The sequence below is a fragment of the Schistocerca americana genome, chromosome 1, assembly GCF_021461395.2.
Source record: "Schistocerca americana isolate TAMUIC-IGC-003095 chromosome 1, iqSchAmer2.1, whole genome shotgun sequence".
NCBI lineage: Eukaryota > Metazoa > Arthropoda > Insecta > Orthoptera > Acrididae > Schistocerca > Schistocerca americana.
Genome location: NC_060119.1, coordinates 918,883,405 through 918,897,468, shown reverse-complemented (window position 1 = coordinate 918,897,468; position 14,064 = coordinate 918,883,405).

Below are 14,064 nucleotides of genomic sequence, written 5' to 3'. Positions count from 1 at the left end.
CCCGAGTTGTAATCATCACTTCTGACATTTCTTGTTAACGACTGAGACGTCTTGCAGACGGAACCCAGGCACAACAAGCAGGAAAACTTCTCGAAATGATGGTACTCCATGTTAATGTCTGACAGTAATCTGTTAGAGCCGGCGGCGGTGGCCGGGCGGTTCTAGGCGCTACAGTCCGTAACCACGCGGCTGCTACGGTCGCAGGATCGAATCCTGCCTCGGGCATGGATGTGTGGGATGTCCTTAGGTTAGTTAGTTTTAAGTAGTTCTAATTCTAGGGGACTGATGACCTCAGATGTTAAGTCCCATAGTGCTCAGAGCCATTTGAACCATTTGAGCCATTCTGTTAGACACAAAAACACTCAACAGAAGTTGGGTTGGGTAGTTATTCCACACCGACCTTATTCAGCTGATCTTGTGCCTTCAGATGTTCACCTTTTCCATTCTCAAGCAACCTATAGGGAACATCCTTTCCGGATGAAAATGAGTTTCGAACATGCTTCCACTTGTTCTTGGACTCAAAACCACGTGATTTCTGCAGTGGTGGAATCGAAAAGCTACCTCGGCGTTGACAGACTTTTGTAAACAGTGAAGGTTCAAATGGTTCAAATGGCTCTAAGCACTATGGGACTTAACATCTGAGGTCATCAGTCCCCTAGACTTAGAACTACTTAAACCTAACTATCCTAAGGACATCACACACATCCATGCCCGAGGCAGCATTCGAGCCTCCGACCGTAGCAACAGCGCGGTTCCGGACTGAAGCGCCTAGAGCCGCTCGGCCACAGCGGCCGGCAAACAGCGAAGGAGAATATATTATTAGTGACTAAAGTCTCTCTTATGTGTATGAGTTGTGTTTATTAATCTTATGGAAAAACACTAGGAACTTACTCACCAACGCGATACATATGCTGTCCTAAAACATTTTCGTACTCGATTTTCTCGGAAACGGTTGAGAATTTCGTCTCCTTGCGTAGATGCGTTCAAGTCGTAGTCGTGCTCTACCCGTTCTGCCAAATATGAATCAGACCGGTGAGAGGAAGTTTGTACGGTCCCCTTGTGAGTGAAGCGTCTCGTTTAGCATGCATAGCGTAGTGTCTCGTCTCAAAAACTTCAATTTCTCATGACTCAGCTTCTGATACTTCTTCTCGTAACACGAAAGATAGCCTCGTTGTATGTTTCTATTCCGGCTATTAGTTCCTTAATTTTGTTTATTAGAACAAAACAGGTCAAAACGAAATGGGTGTCATAGAAAATGTAGGCCTGGTCTCTTTATGCTGGTTAAGGTTTTCGTATGTTTCAAACAGACTAAGTGCACGCGTAGTACTGTAGCAGCAATTTCCGTCTTAGGACAATCGCACTGCAGTGTTAATCTAGCCGAGATTGCTTTAAGCACAGCGTTATTTGCATTTCATTAGTCCGGCTAACGGCCGTTCTTAGGGATAGAAAACAGGCTTTCATTAAAAGCCGACTGTTTAATTAAGCCAGAGACGACAATGTGCGGCGGCCAGCAGAGAATATTAATTAAAATTTGAGGCGGCAATTAGGCCCCTGTGCGGACGCGCCGGCTACGGTGGAAGGCGGGGCCGGCCGGCCTTGGAACGCGCGCTTTGTCCTAGCAAGGCGTCCCGCTACGTCACAGCCTGCGATAATCATGTCTGAGAGAGGGCGGGCACCGAGAGGCGGTGATTCCGCTGACGTGGAGCTCACTCTGGGGATGAGGCCGGCTCACAGCTCTGCGAGGCACTGCGCCCAGTTGCCGCGTTCATAATTGGGGACAGTTCGCCTGCGGTAAACAACTTACAACTGTAGCACATTATGCGCTAGTAAAATATACCACATAAGCAGATTAAAACTCAAGAAACTGCAAAAAGGCAGGAAGTTAAGAAGATGGGTCCTGCATAAACTGAAAGAATCAGAGGCTGTAGAGGGTTACAGAGGAAGTATTAGGAAAAGATTGCCAAGAGCAGGGGAAAGGAATACAATAAATGAAGAATCGCTAGCTTTGAGAGATGAAATACTTAAGGGTGGTAATACGTCAAACGAGCCGACTTGGAGCACGAGAGGCACCACAGGACATTTTAAATTCAACTGTCTATACTTTTACAAAAAAAAAAAACAAAAAAAAAAATCATAAAACTTTGTCAGCATGACCGGGAAGGGTTCCGGATTCACACTCATAGCAGTGGAAGTTCGAAAACATAACAAATTTTTTTTTTTACATTTTTTTCATCATTTTTTCACTTACTATTGGCTGCATTTGTTTTCTACAGGTACACTTTTCTTCATAAGTAAGAGACATTCTTCGATGAATTTTGCACTGCATACAAACCACACTTATGGATGTATGAAACTGTAGAATTTCTTTAATTTATGCAAAAATGGATGAGCTGTTAAATTTTAAACTTCATGTTTAGAAAAAACTCAAATTTTATAGTTAATTATCTCAATTATTACCACAGTTTTTAATAGATATGGAAAATTGTAGAGTTTCATACATCTGTAAGTATGGTTCGCATGCTGCGCAAAATTCATCGAAGAATCTCTCTTACTTATGAAGAAAAGTGTACCTATATCAACAAATGCAGCCAATAGTAAGTGTAAAAATGATGAAATTACACATGTAAAAAAATTATTTTGTTATGTTTTTGAACTTCCACTGTTGTGAGTGTGAATCCTGAATTCTTCCTGGCCATGCTGGCGAAGTTTATGAATTTATTTGTAAAACTATGGACAGTAAAAATTAAATGGCCTATGGTGGCTCTCCTACCCCCCTTAAGACAGCAGAGGATCAAGCAGGTAAAAAGACAAGAGCTAGATGAAATCGTTGGGTAACACAAGAGATATCCAAATTAATCGATGAAAGGAGAAAATATAAAAATGAAATAAATGAAGCAGGTGAAAGGGAACACAAGCGCCTAAAACATGAAATCTACACGAAATGCAAGAAGGCTAAACAGGAGTGGCTGGAGGACAAATATAAGGATGTAGAAGCATATATCACTAGGGGCAAGACAAATACTGCCTATAGGAAAATTACAGACACGTTTGGAGAAAAGAGAACCACCTGTATGAACATCAAAAGTTCTGTTGGAAAACCAGTCCTAAGCAAAGAAGAGAAAGCAGAAAGGTGGAAGGAGTGTATAGACGGTCTATGCAAGGGAGATGCAATTGAGGGCAATATTATGGAAATGGAAGAGAGGACGTAGAGGAATAAGAGGAGGGATATACGATATTGCGTTAAGAATTTGACAAAGCACTGAAAAATCTAAGTCGAAACAAGGCGCCGAGAGTAGAAAACATTCCGTTAGAGCTATTGATAGCCTTGTGAGAGCCAGCCATGACAAAACTCTTCCATCAGGAGAGCAAGATGTATCAAACAGGCGAAATACCGTCAGACTTAAAGAAGAATATAATAATCCCAATTCCAAAGAAAGTAGGTGCTGACAGGTGTGAAAAATACTGAACTATCAGTTAAATAAGTCATGACTGCAAAATACTATTACGAATCCCTTACAGACGAATGGAAAATCTCGTAGAGGCCGACCTCTGGGAAGATCAGTTTTGATTCCGGAGAAATGTAGGAACACGCGAGGCAATACCGACCCTATAACTTCACACAGAAGACAGATTAAGGAAAGGTAAACTGCGTTTATAGAATTTGTAAACTAAGGGAAAGATTTTGACAATGTTGACTGAAATACTCTCTTTCAAATTCTAAAGGCGGCAGGGGTAAAATACAGGGAGCGAAAGGCTATTTACAATTTGTACAGAAACCAGATGGCAGTTATAAGGGTAGAGGCGCAGGGAAGGGAAGCAGTGTTTGAGAAGGGAGTGAGACAGGGCTGCAGCCTATCACAGATGTTATTCAATCTGTATATTGAGTAAGCAGTAAAGGAAACAAAAGAAAAATTTGGAGTAGGAATTGAAGTCCAGGGAGAATGAATAAAAACTACGAGGTTTGCCGACGACATTGTAAATCTATGAGAGACAGCAAAGGACCTGGAGGAGCAGCTGAACGGAATGGGCAGTATCTTGAAAGGACGATACAAGATGAACATCAACAAAAGCAAAACATGGATAATGGAATGTAGTCGAATTAAATCAGGTGATGCTGAGAGTATTAGATTAGGAAATGAGAGACTTAAAGTGGTAAATGAGTTTTGTTATTTGGGAAAGTAATATAACTGATGATGGCCGAAGTAGGCAGGATATAAAATGTTGACTGACAATGGCAAGGGAAGCGTTTCTGAATAAAATAATTTTGTTAACATCCAGCATAAATCTGTAAGTGGCAAGAAGTCCTTTCTGAAAATATTAGTGTGGAGTGTAGCCATGTATGGAAGTGAAACATGGACGATAAACAGTTTAGACAGGAAGAGAATAGAAGCTTTTGAAATGTGGTACTACAGAAGAATGCTGAATATTAGATGGTAGATCACGTCACTAATGAGGAGGTACTGAATAGAATTGAAGAGAAGAGAAATTTGTGGTACAACCTGACCAAAAGAAGGGATCGGTTGGTAATACACATTCTGAGGAATCAAGGGATAACCAATTTAGTACTGGAGGGAATACTCCAGTATTCTTTCAGTCGATTGGTGCATTTCAATCCCGTATTTTTTCGAATTTCCTTTCCAAAATTTGTTGAGTTGATATTCCATGGTAATTACTACTTAGCTATTTCAATCTACGCTTATTATTTTGTATGAATTTGTTACAAATCTTCATTTTCTTCATCATTATCGTATTGTTTGCAAGACTCCATGATCTTGTATACTCCACGATTCCCAAAGGTAGACCTGAATTTGCCTAAAGGTGGAAGAAATTGCTACTTTTCTCAATACAGGTTTCGATTTTTATAAACGTGTTTTTTTCTCATTTCCGATTTAGTACTGATCAATTTACGACATACACTCTGTAAATGAAAATTTTATTACTATTAAGATAATTCTCATTTATTGTTCCGTCTCAGTTGTACATTTTTAATTAGATTACATGTTTTGGCCACTCTGTATCATCTTAACATCTAGGTAATGGCGTCAGCAACCTGTCTTGTCTACTCAGAACGACATAGCACAGAACGTCGTTCTGAGCATAGAAGACGAGTTACTTTCGCAACTACTAAGAGATGTGGATGTTCCAGAGCGATCGAAACATGTAATCTAATTTAAAATGTGCAAGTGAGACGGAACAATAAATGAAAGTTATCTAATATTTCTAAACAGTTGCTGAATCTCTCAGCACGATTTTATCGACCATAGTTTTATTACTGTTTTATTCTAAGTTATGTTAATTGCCTTATGATACAAAAGATTTCTCATTTTGCATTTGTTTGTCTTGCATTATCTTCTACTTCATCTTGACCGCTCTTCTGAATTACTTCAGAATTATCTGTAGATCTTTTTTTTTTTAATTCTTCAAGAAAATGGGTCAAATGGCTCTAAGCACTATGGGACTTAACATCTGAGGTCATCAGTCCTCTATACTTAGAACTGCTTAAACCTAACTAACCGAAGGACATCACACACATCCATACCCGAGGTAGGATTCGAACCTGTGACCGTAGCAGCAGCGCGGTTCCGGACTGAAGAGCCTAGAACCGCTCGGCCACAGCGGCCGGCTTTTTAATTCTTCCTTTAGCTATACGGTACTACCTAAAATTATATTTCGTTAACTGAAGAACGCGATATCAAAGTCAGTATGGAATTATTTCAGAGGAACCAAAATTCCCTGTGCATTAGATAAATATTTTGTAAATCATGACGAGACAGCTTAAATAACTCACCCGCAGTTTCCAGTACATGCACCTCTCATGACGATCAATGCTTAGTGTTTAAAATTAAATGTCACTTTACAGTGGCAGCTGTTATCCTGCTGCTGCAGGTAACTTCTTCATTCTGCTCAGCGCCGGTAACAAGTCAAAACCCACTCTGTCCCCAGGTGCGCCGCCAATGACGTCTACTGCCTCCTTCTGAGCCCATATGCAGAAAATAAGAAATCGCTGTGCCGCCGAGAATGAATTGCTTTGTCTTAACAGCCTTTTGCGCCCACAATGACGTCAGGCAGTTCACATTCCGGCACTCAGATGCTTCCTATTCGTATCAAATGTTTCTCTATTCACTGTCAAATTACAAATATTGGTATCTCCCATTACGCTGTCGATCTGCGTCTTGTCGCTAGGAGAACATTACAAGGAGGTCAGCGTGTGCTACTAATGACTACATTTATACAAATGAATCACACTGTTTCACTACTTATGGGAATTTTTCTAACTTGACACCTGGTGATGAAGATGAAGATTTAACGTGTCGCCGGCCGCTGTGGCCTAGCGGTTCTAGGCGCTTCAGTCCGGAATCGCACTGCTGCTACGGTCGCAGGTTCGAATCCTGCCTCGGGCATGGAAGTGTGTGATATCCTTAGGTTAGTTAGGTTTAAGTAGTTCTAAGTCCAGGGGACTTATGACCTCAGATGTTAAGTCCCATAGTGCTTAGAGCCATTTGAATCATTTATCGTGTCAGCCAGGGATTCCTAATCTTCTTCGAGCCACTGAGAAAGAGAGACCAAAAAATCGACACGCACGAACCCTATTGTAGTGTGCAGAAAAACCAGACACCACCCACCGCGGGCTTTCATCGTCAGTGATGGCGATTGTGGCATAATAATAGGTGGTAGCCAAAGTAAAGTCTCTAATTGTTGACTAAACATAAGACAGAGCTTGCAGATATCAGAGGAAATAACAGTTAAGATCATATAGGAATGCTTTTAGAGAAGAACATTTTTAGCGAGCACATTTGGCTTCTGGTGTGGATGAAGAGGATACTGTAATTTCAACAACATTAGTTAGTAATTCAGCTAGTATACGAGGTGACCTGTCAGAAGTATGGGCAAACTCACTGTTATCTGGTAGAATAAGGAAGAGTGTGGAGCACCTCACTGCTAAGTTTCGCGGCAGACATTTCATTGATAGTCACTCCAGCTACTGTTCGGAGATCCCTGAGTATTTTGGTCCCGAACATCATGATTATCAGTTCGTCGCAACCAGTAGCCACCAGTCCCAGTCTGACCTAACCACTGCAACACCTGGTTGCCATGCTGGAAGGGACTGCCTTTCTCTGAGATACAGCTTCGACATCGAGCAATGACTGCGCGACCAACAGGCTAACCTCCTGGCAATAGCATGCACCAAAGCAACCCGGTAAAAATCCACCTGACTATGTTCCTTTTCTTTCGCAAATCAGCAGCTAAAACAAAGGAATTGACCCAGAGGTTTTCATTAGTATAACGAGCAGTGATTTATTTTTACTGTAGCATCTGATGGTAACTTATTATGTGCGTTGGAATACGTTTCGTGCAAGATAACTGTAATCAAACAAACCGTGGGCAAAAAGAAATATTTTGTAGAAGTAAAACAGTGAAGATGTAGTCTACATATTTTCTTGTAGCTGGTGCAACTAATGCTTTTATTTCATATCATTTGCAAATGCCACCCTCTGAAATCTGTCGCCGGCCGTTGTGACCGAGCGGTTCTAGGCGCTTCAGTGCGGAACCTCGCTGCTGCTACGGTCGCAGGGTCGAATCCTGCCTCGGGCATGGATGTGTGTGATGTCCTTAGGTTAGTTAGGTTTAAGTATTTCTAAGTCTAGGGGACTGATGACCTCAGATATTAAAAGCCACAGTGCTTAGAGCCATTTGAACCATTTGAAATCTGTCCATTAGAAAACGTCTTTCAAATCATTTATTTTTACGCGATTTTTTAGTCGCTGGTGAGGAGGAAATAATTTCATCTGTTACGATTTCCATGCTCTTTGACTGCATAGTGAAGATGCATCTGTACGCGATACTTCGGAGAAGTAGTGTCTGATCAATCCGGTTTCAGTATGGCAGAGTCTGAGAAGCGTGTCTATGTAGCCTGTCACACAAAGCTCACTTTTGTTTCCAGGATTGTTGGGACTACAAGGCTCACTCCAAACGAAATGCACACTATTTTTTTAAATCCATCTTTTACTCTACATGTTTGAAAGTTTTACAGTGTATAGATATATCCTTTAGGAACAATATTTTCATTTCTCCACATAATTTGCATCCCTCTCAACTGCCTTACGTCATCTTGGAACCAGCGCCTGTATACCCGCACGGTACAATTCTGGACCAACTTGTTGGAGCCACTGTTTGGCAGCGTGCACAAGGGAGTCATCATCCTCAAATCATGTTCCACGAAGAGAGACTTTTTGTTTCCCAGAGTGATGATAGTCACATGGAGCCAGGCCAGGACTGTAAGGCGGGTTTTTCAGTGTCTGGAGTGTGTGCAGTAGGAGGCCTGCCGCTGCGAGGACAATCCTCAATATTGAAGTGCCCGCTTTCATCACGTAACCCGCTTGCCCACCGACTAACTGTACTGCGATCGACAGCAGCATCTCCATACGCCTTTTTCAACCTCTTGTGGATTTTTCCCACTGTCTCGTTTTCACAGCACAGGAATTCTATGACAGCACGTTGCTTCTGACGAGCGTCGGGTGTAGCAGCCATCTTGAAGACATGATGTGACGGCGCCACTCACACGAACAGGTTGAACTAAGTTTGAAAACAAGCGGAAAGAATGTATCTACACACTATAAAACTTTTACACATGCAGAATGAAAATTGTATTTTTACAAAAATAGTGTGCATTTCTTTTGGAGTGACCCTCGTAAATGCGTCACGAGGAAGTTTCCTGCACTTATTCGGTTCGCAGAGTTTGAGCTTTGTAGATGTGCCGATGATCATGTGCTCATTTTAGTCGTAGTTGCCGATGTCGTGCCTCGGAGCCATCACAGTCTGAATTGATCAAACTCAGATAGACCGCGCGCCATTCCCATTGCACATACGAACAGCAGGCTTGTAACGCCGGAAATGCATATCCTTCTATTTCCATCTATTGTACTACAATTTTTTTCCTTATTTTGTCACCTGAAGATATGACATTTCTATCTCTTTATTGTAATTGTTTTACTATTTGTATACATATATTTACGCATTTATGTCGATGTATAATTGGTTTGTTTTGTAAATATTATTTGTATGTTTACGCTGGGTCTTGCCTAGGGAAAACTATGCTATCGAACGAATACATCGATAGGTCGTGTGGAGAACCAAAGTGTTTAGGATCTTTGGTAGTGTTAACTCTGCCGCGTGGAGCGCGGGCAGAGCAGGGGGAGTCTGCCTGGAGTAGCGAGTGGAGCAGGTGTGTTGTGTGAAGCTCCCGCGAGTTGCCGCGCTTTCGGGGTTTGGCAGCATGTAATTGCGCTCGACTTGCGATGATAGTTTCTGACATGGTGTCGCGGGCGGGAAGCATTAGCTGGCGCACATCAAGAGCCCGTTTCGCCTGGTGACCGTGTCGAGAAGGAGGCGCGCCAACATCCAGCTTCTGCAACAGCGACGGCCGACAATGAGTGACTGTCGCCACCTCCCGATCGACGGCTTCAAACCTTCAATCAGCCAACAAGGAAGACTGGAAGCACGTAAAGTTTTAGAACTGTATGGCAGACCTCAGCTTTTAAAACTGTTCAAATCACAAAATTACAGCAACGTAGCATGATCCTTTGTTGCTCATTGTCCCAATTGCATTACCAAGCAGGGTCCCTTCCTTTTCCAGAATGAACCCGAGTGTCGTTGAAATTCAAACGCCAGCATTAAAGCAATATTATTCGATTTCACTGCTTTAATTTCAAAGTTCAGTTAAGGTATTCATAGCTGCCTACAATATTTAGATTGCACAAGCACAAATTAAGAGTGCGAGTTTTGTTACCGTATTTTAGTTACCTGTGACTGCAGCTCAGCTTGGTACGTACTAAATTTTACTATTGTTAATTGTTCAGAATCATTTAATTCAAGTTCAAAGTTAAATCTCTTATTTCTAAATTGCGTAGATTCAAGTAGCTTTTGAAAAGATTGTTGAGGTAGTCCAAGACTAACCGTATTTTACTGAATTTCGATGTGCTTGAGAAAGAAAGCTCACTATTAACTTCAGTCACTAAAGTAACTTTCAATTTTCCGGTTTTATTAATTCTTTTGCTAAATTAAGTCAGGGTGGAGCGAAATTTATTACTTCTAACAAACTTTCAGTTTTCACACTACAAGTGTCAACCTTCAGTTGCCACGCTTCTAGTACTAATTATATGTGTAATAACCTTTCTTTTTCAGTTACTATAGTAATTGTCCTTAGGACTGGCTACCGTAATTTCCCCCAAATCTCAAATATCTAATTAGCGCCAATTAATTGTTAACGTGACGACGGCACATTTACTTTCTTCATTAACTTTACCCCTTCTCAAAATTAATTTCCACCAGTTTCATTTGCATTTTTCCTATCATTTAGAAGTAACCCTTTCCTCCCTCTTTACCGACAGATTAACTTCGGTTACGATTGCTTTTCCCAAATTTCCATTAGGTACACGCGGTTTAATTTTTCACTGTCATTAAGGTCGATAAGTGAGGGGGAGGTTACAGGCTAACTGATACTACATGCACCGTACGTGTGTCTGACTAGCATTCGTCCCTCGCCAGGTGGCGCTGCTATCGCCTGGACGGGTTCATATCGATAGTAGGTGGACCTGGCGCTGCTATCGCCTGGACGGGTTCATATCGATAGTAGGTGGGTGGTCATAATGTTCTGGCTGATCAGTGATAGTGTTACATATCTGATGACAGGCAGTGTAGACAGACGAAATTTCAGGTCTCACCCCGTTCCCTGCCTTCCTTTACGCAGACTGCCTGTTCGCTGCCAGCGAGCTCGCCCAGATGTGCTGGATACGAGTGCGTGTCCCGCAGGCTGTGTTCAGTGCGCCAGTGTGCCCGTGCCTGCGTGGTACAAGCGCAGCCGCCTAACGACCTGCCAAAGCCGGCCCCCTCTCTCGACTAGCTCTTGCCCTGGCCCTGGCTGTGTCTGCGGCCTCCTGCTGCCGCCGCCGCCGCTTTGTCGGCGCTGCCGCCCAAAATGAGACGTCGCCCGCAGAGCCAGCCAGGCCCGCCTGTAACAAATGGGTTCCGGCCGGGCTTCCCTGACAGGCCGGCCCTGCGGTGACGGTGGCCGTAATAAGCACTCCCACAGCCGCCTCTGCCCCGGTCGCTGACGATCTGTTAACTCACGACACGCGTCCACGAGTACCGTACGGAAGAATCGTGTTCGTAACAAATACCTTCTCATAATGCCACGTCCCATTCCTTTACCACTCGTTCACAGGAAGCCTGAAGCTTCTGAGAGTATGGGAACCCTACAGGCACCTCAGCTACTAGTTCTTGTGTAATGGAATAAGCGTGCGGGAGTACAAAACCGCAGAAACTGTGGGTGGCTTGCTCAGGGATCTCTAATACCCGGGGAATTCAGCATGACGTTTTATCACAGTCATTTTTAAAAATCCAAGTTCAAAACTACGCATACAAAACCTATAGTTTTAACGCACCAAAACAAATATTTGTTATTCATCAAGACAACAAGAGAGATTGCAGCAGAAAAATTAAAAGTATGTATCATCTTTACGTAAAAACATAAAATTGAAAATCGAATGCTGTACCGCCCTAATAAATCAGTTTAACGGTCAAAGTTTTATAAAAGTTCAATATTATTTTGCACGCCAGTTACGAAATAAATTATGCACCAGTGTTTTAAAAAGATCAAGATCAAGATAATTACACTACTAGCCATTAAAATTGCTTCACTACGAAGATGACTTGCTACAGACGCGAAATTTAACCGACAGGAAGAAGATGCTGTGATATGCAAATGATTAGCTTTTCAGAGCATTCACACAAGGCTGGCGCCGGTGGCAACACCTACAACGTGCTGACATCAGGAAAGTTTCCAACCGATTTCTCATACACCAACAGTAGTTGGCCGGCGTTGCCTGGTGAAACGTTGTTGTGATGCCTCGTGTAAGGAGGAGAAATGCGTACTATCACGTTTCCGACTTTCATAAAGGTCGAATTGTAGCCTATCGCGATTGCGGTTTATCGTATCACGGCTTTGCTGCTCGCGTTGGTCGACTCAAATGGCTCAAATGACTCTGAGCACTATGGGGCTAGAACTTAGAACTACTTAAACCTAACTAACCTAAGGACATCACACACATCCATGCCCGAGGCAGGATTGGAACCTGCGACCGTAGCGGTCGCCCGGTTCCAAACGGTAGCGCCTAGAACCGCTCGGACACCCCGGCCGGCCGCGTTGGTCGAGATCCAATGGCTGTTAGCAGAATATGGAATCGGTGGGTTCAGGAGGGTAATACGGAAAGCCGTGCTGGATCCCAACGGCCTCGTATCACTAGCAGTCGAGATGACAGTCATCTTATCCGCATGGCTGTAACGGATTGTGCAGCCACGTCTTGCGTCTCGATCCCTGAGTCAGCAGGTGGGGACGTTTGCAAGAGAACAACCATCTGCACGAACAGTTCGACGACGTTTACAGCAGCATGGACTATCACCTCGGAGATCATGGCTGCCGTTACCCTTGACGCTGCGTGACAGACAGGAACGACGAACCTGGGTGCACGAATGGCAAAACGTCATTTTTTCGGATGAATCCAGGTTCTCTTTAGAGTATCATAATGGTCGCACCCGTGTTTGGCGACATCGCAGTGAACGCACATTGGAAGCGTGTATTCGTCATCGCCATATTGGGGGTGCCATTGGTTACTCGTCTCGGTCACCTTTTGTTCGCATTGAAGACACTTTGAACAGTGGACGTTACATTTCAGATGTGTTACGACCCCTGGCTCTACCCTTCATTCGATCCCTGCGGAACCCTACATTTCAGCAGGATAATGTACGACCGCATGTTGCAGGTCCTGTACGGGCCTTTCTGGATACAGAAAATGTTCGACTGCTGCCCTGGTTAGCACATTCTCCAGATCTCTCACCAATTGAAAACGTCTGGTCAATGGTGGCCGAGCAACTGGCTCGCCACAATACGCCAGTCACTACTCTTGATGAACTGTGGTATCGTGTTGAAGCTGCACGGGCAGCTGTACCTGTACACGCCATCCAAGCTCTGTTTGACTCAATGCCCAGGCGTATCAAGGCCGTCATTACGGCCAGAGGTGGTTGTTCTGGGTACTGATTTCTCAGGATCTATGCACCCAAATTGCGTGAAAATGTAAGCACATGTCAGTTCTAGTATAACATATTTGTCCAATGGATACCCGTTTATCATCTGCATTTCTTCTTGGTGTAGCAATTTTGATGGCCAGTAGTGTATTTTTATTAATCGTTAGCGGCACTAGTCCTTTACCGCGGCGGTTCTCTTTGGCTGCTTAATGAGGTGCATTAATGACCGCGGAGTAATCACCTCGTCGAGAATTTACCACCGGCCTTGGACTGGTGGCCTGGACTGCCGCCCGCGCACAGAGCGTCCCGGGCGGGCCCTGCTCAACGACCCCGCGGCCGGCTGTCCTCGCGCTGGCGGCCGGACGTCGGGCTTTATTCTGCGCCCCTCCGACCGTGACCGGGCGACAATGGACAGTGCTGCTAGGTGTCACTCGCTCCAAGGACGCCCAATGACACGCTCTTCCTGTCGTGTGACAATGGCGCCGGGACCTAACTGGTGCTCTGAGCGCTGTACAGATTTGCAGAACGTTGTCACCGGCCGCGGTGCCCGAGCGGTTCTAGGCGCTTCAGTCCGGAACCGCGCGACTGCTACGGTCGCAGATTCGAATCCTGCCTCCGCCATGGATGTGTGTGATGTCCTTAGGTTAGTTAGGTTTAAGTAGTTCTAAGTTCTAAGGGACTGATGACCTCAGATGTTAAGTCCTATAGTGCTCAGAGCCATTTGAACCATTTGAAGAACGTTGTCGCGAACCGGTTGGCTATTTCTTCCTCCCAAATTGTTAACCATCTACCGCCTTAAGCTACAGTAGCGTGCAGTTTGACGAAACGCCATTAGCACTCTAGACCCGTCTGTGCATCTTGTTCGTGCTTCGCGTTCCGGTCCTGACGGAACATTCGATGTCGACCGGCCGCCATGTCATCCTCTGCCGCACGGTGTAACTCGGATGAAGCATTAAGGGAAATGGCGTCAGTTCATCGAGCTCT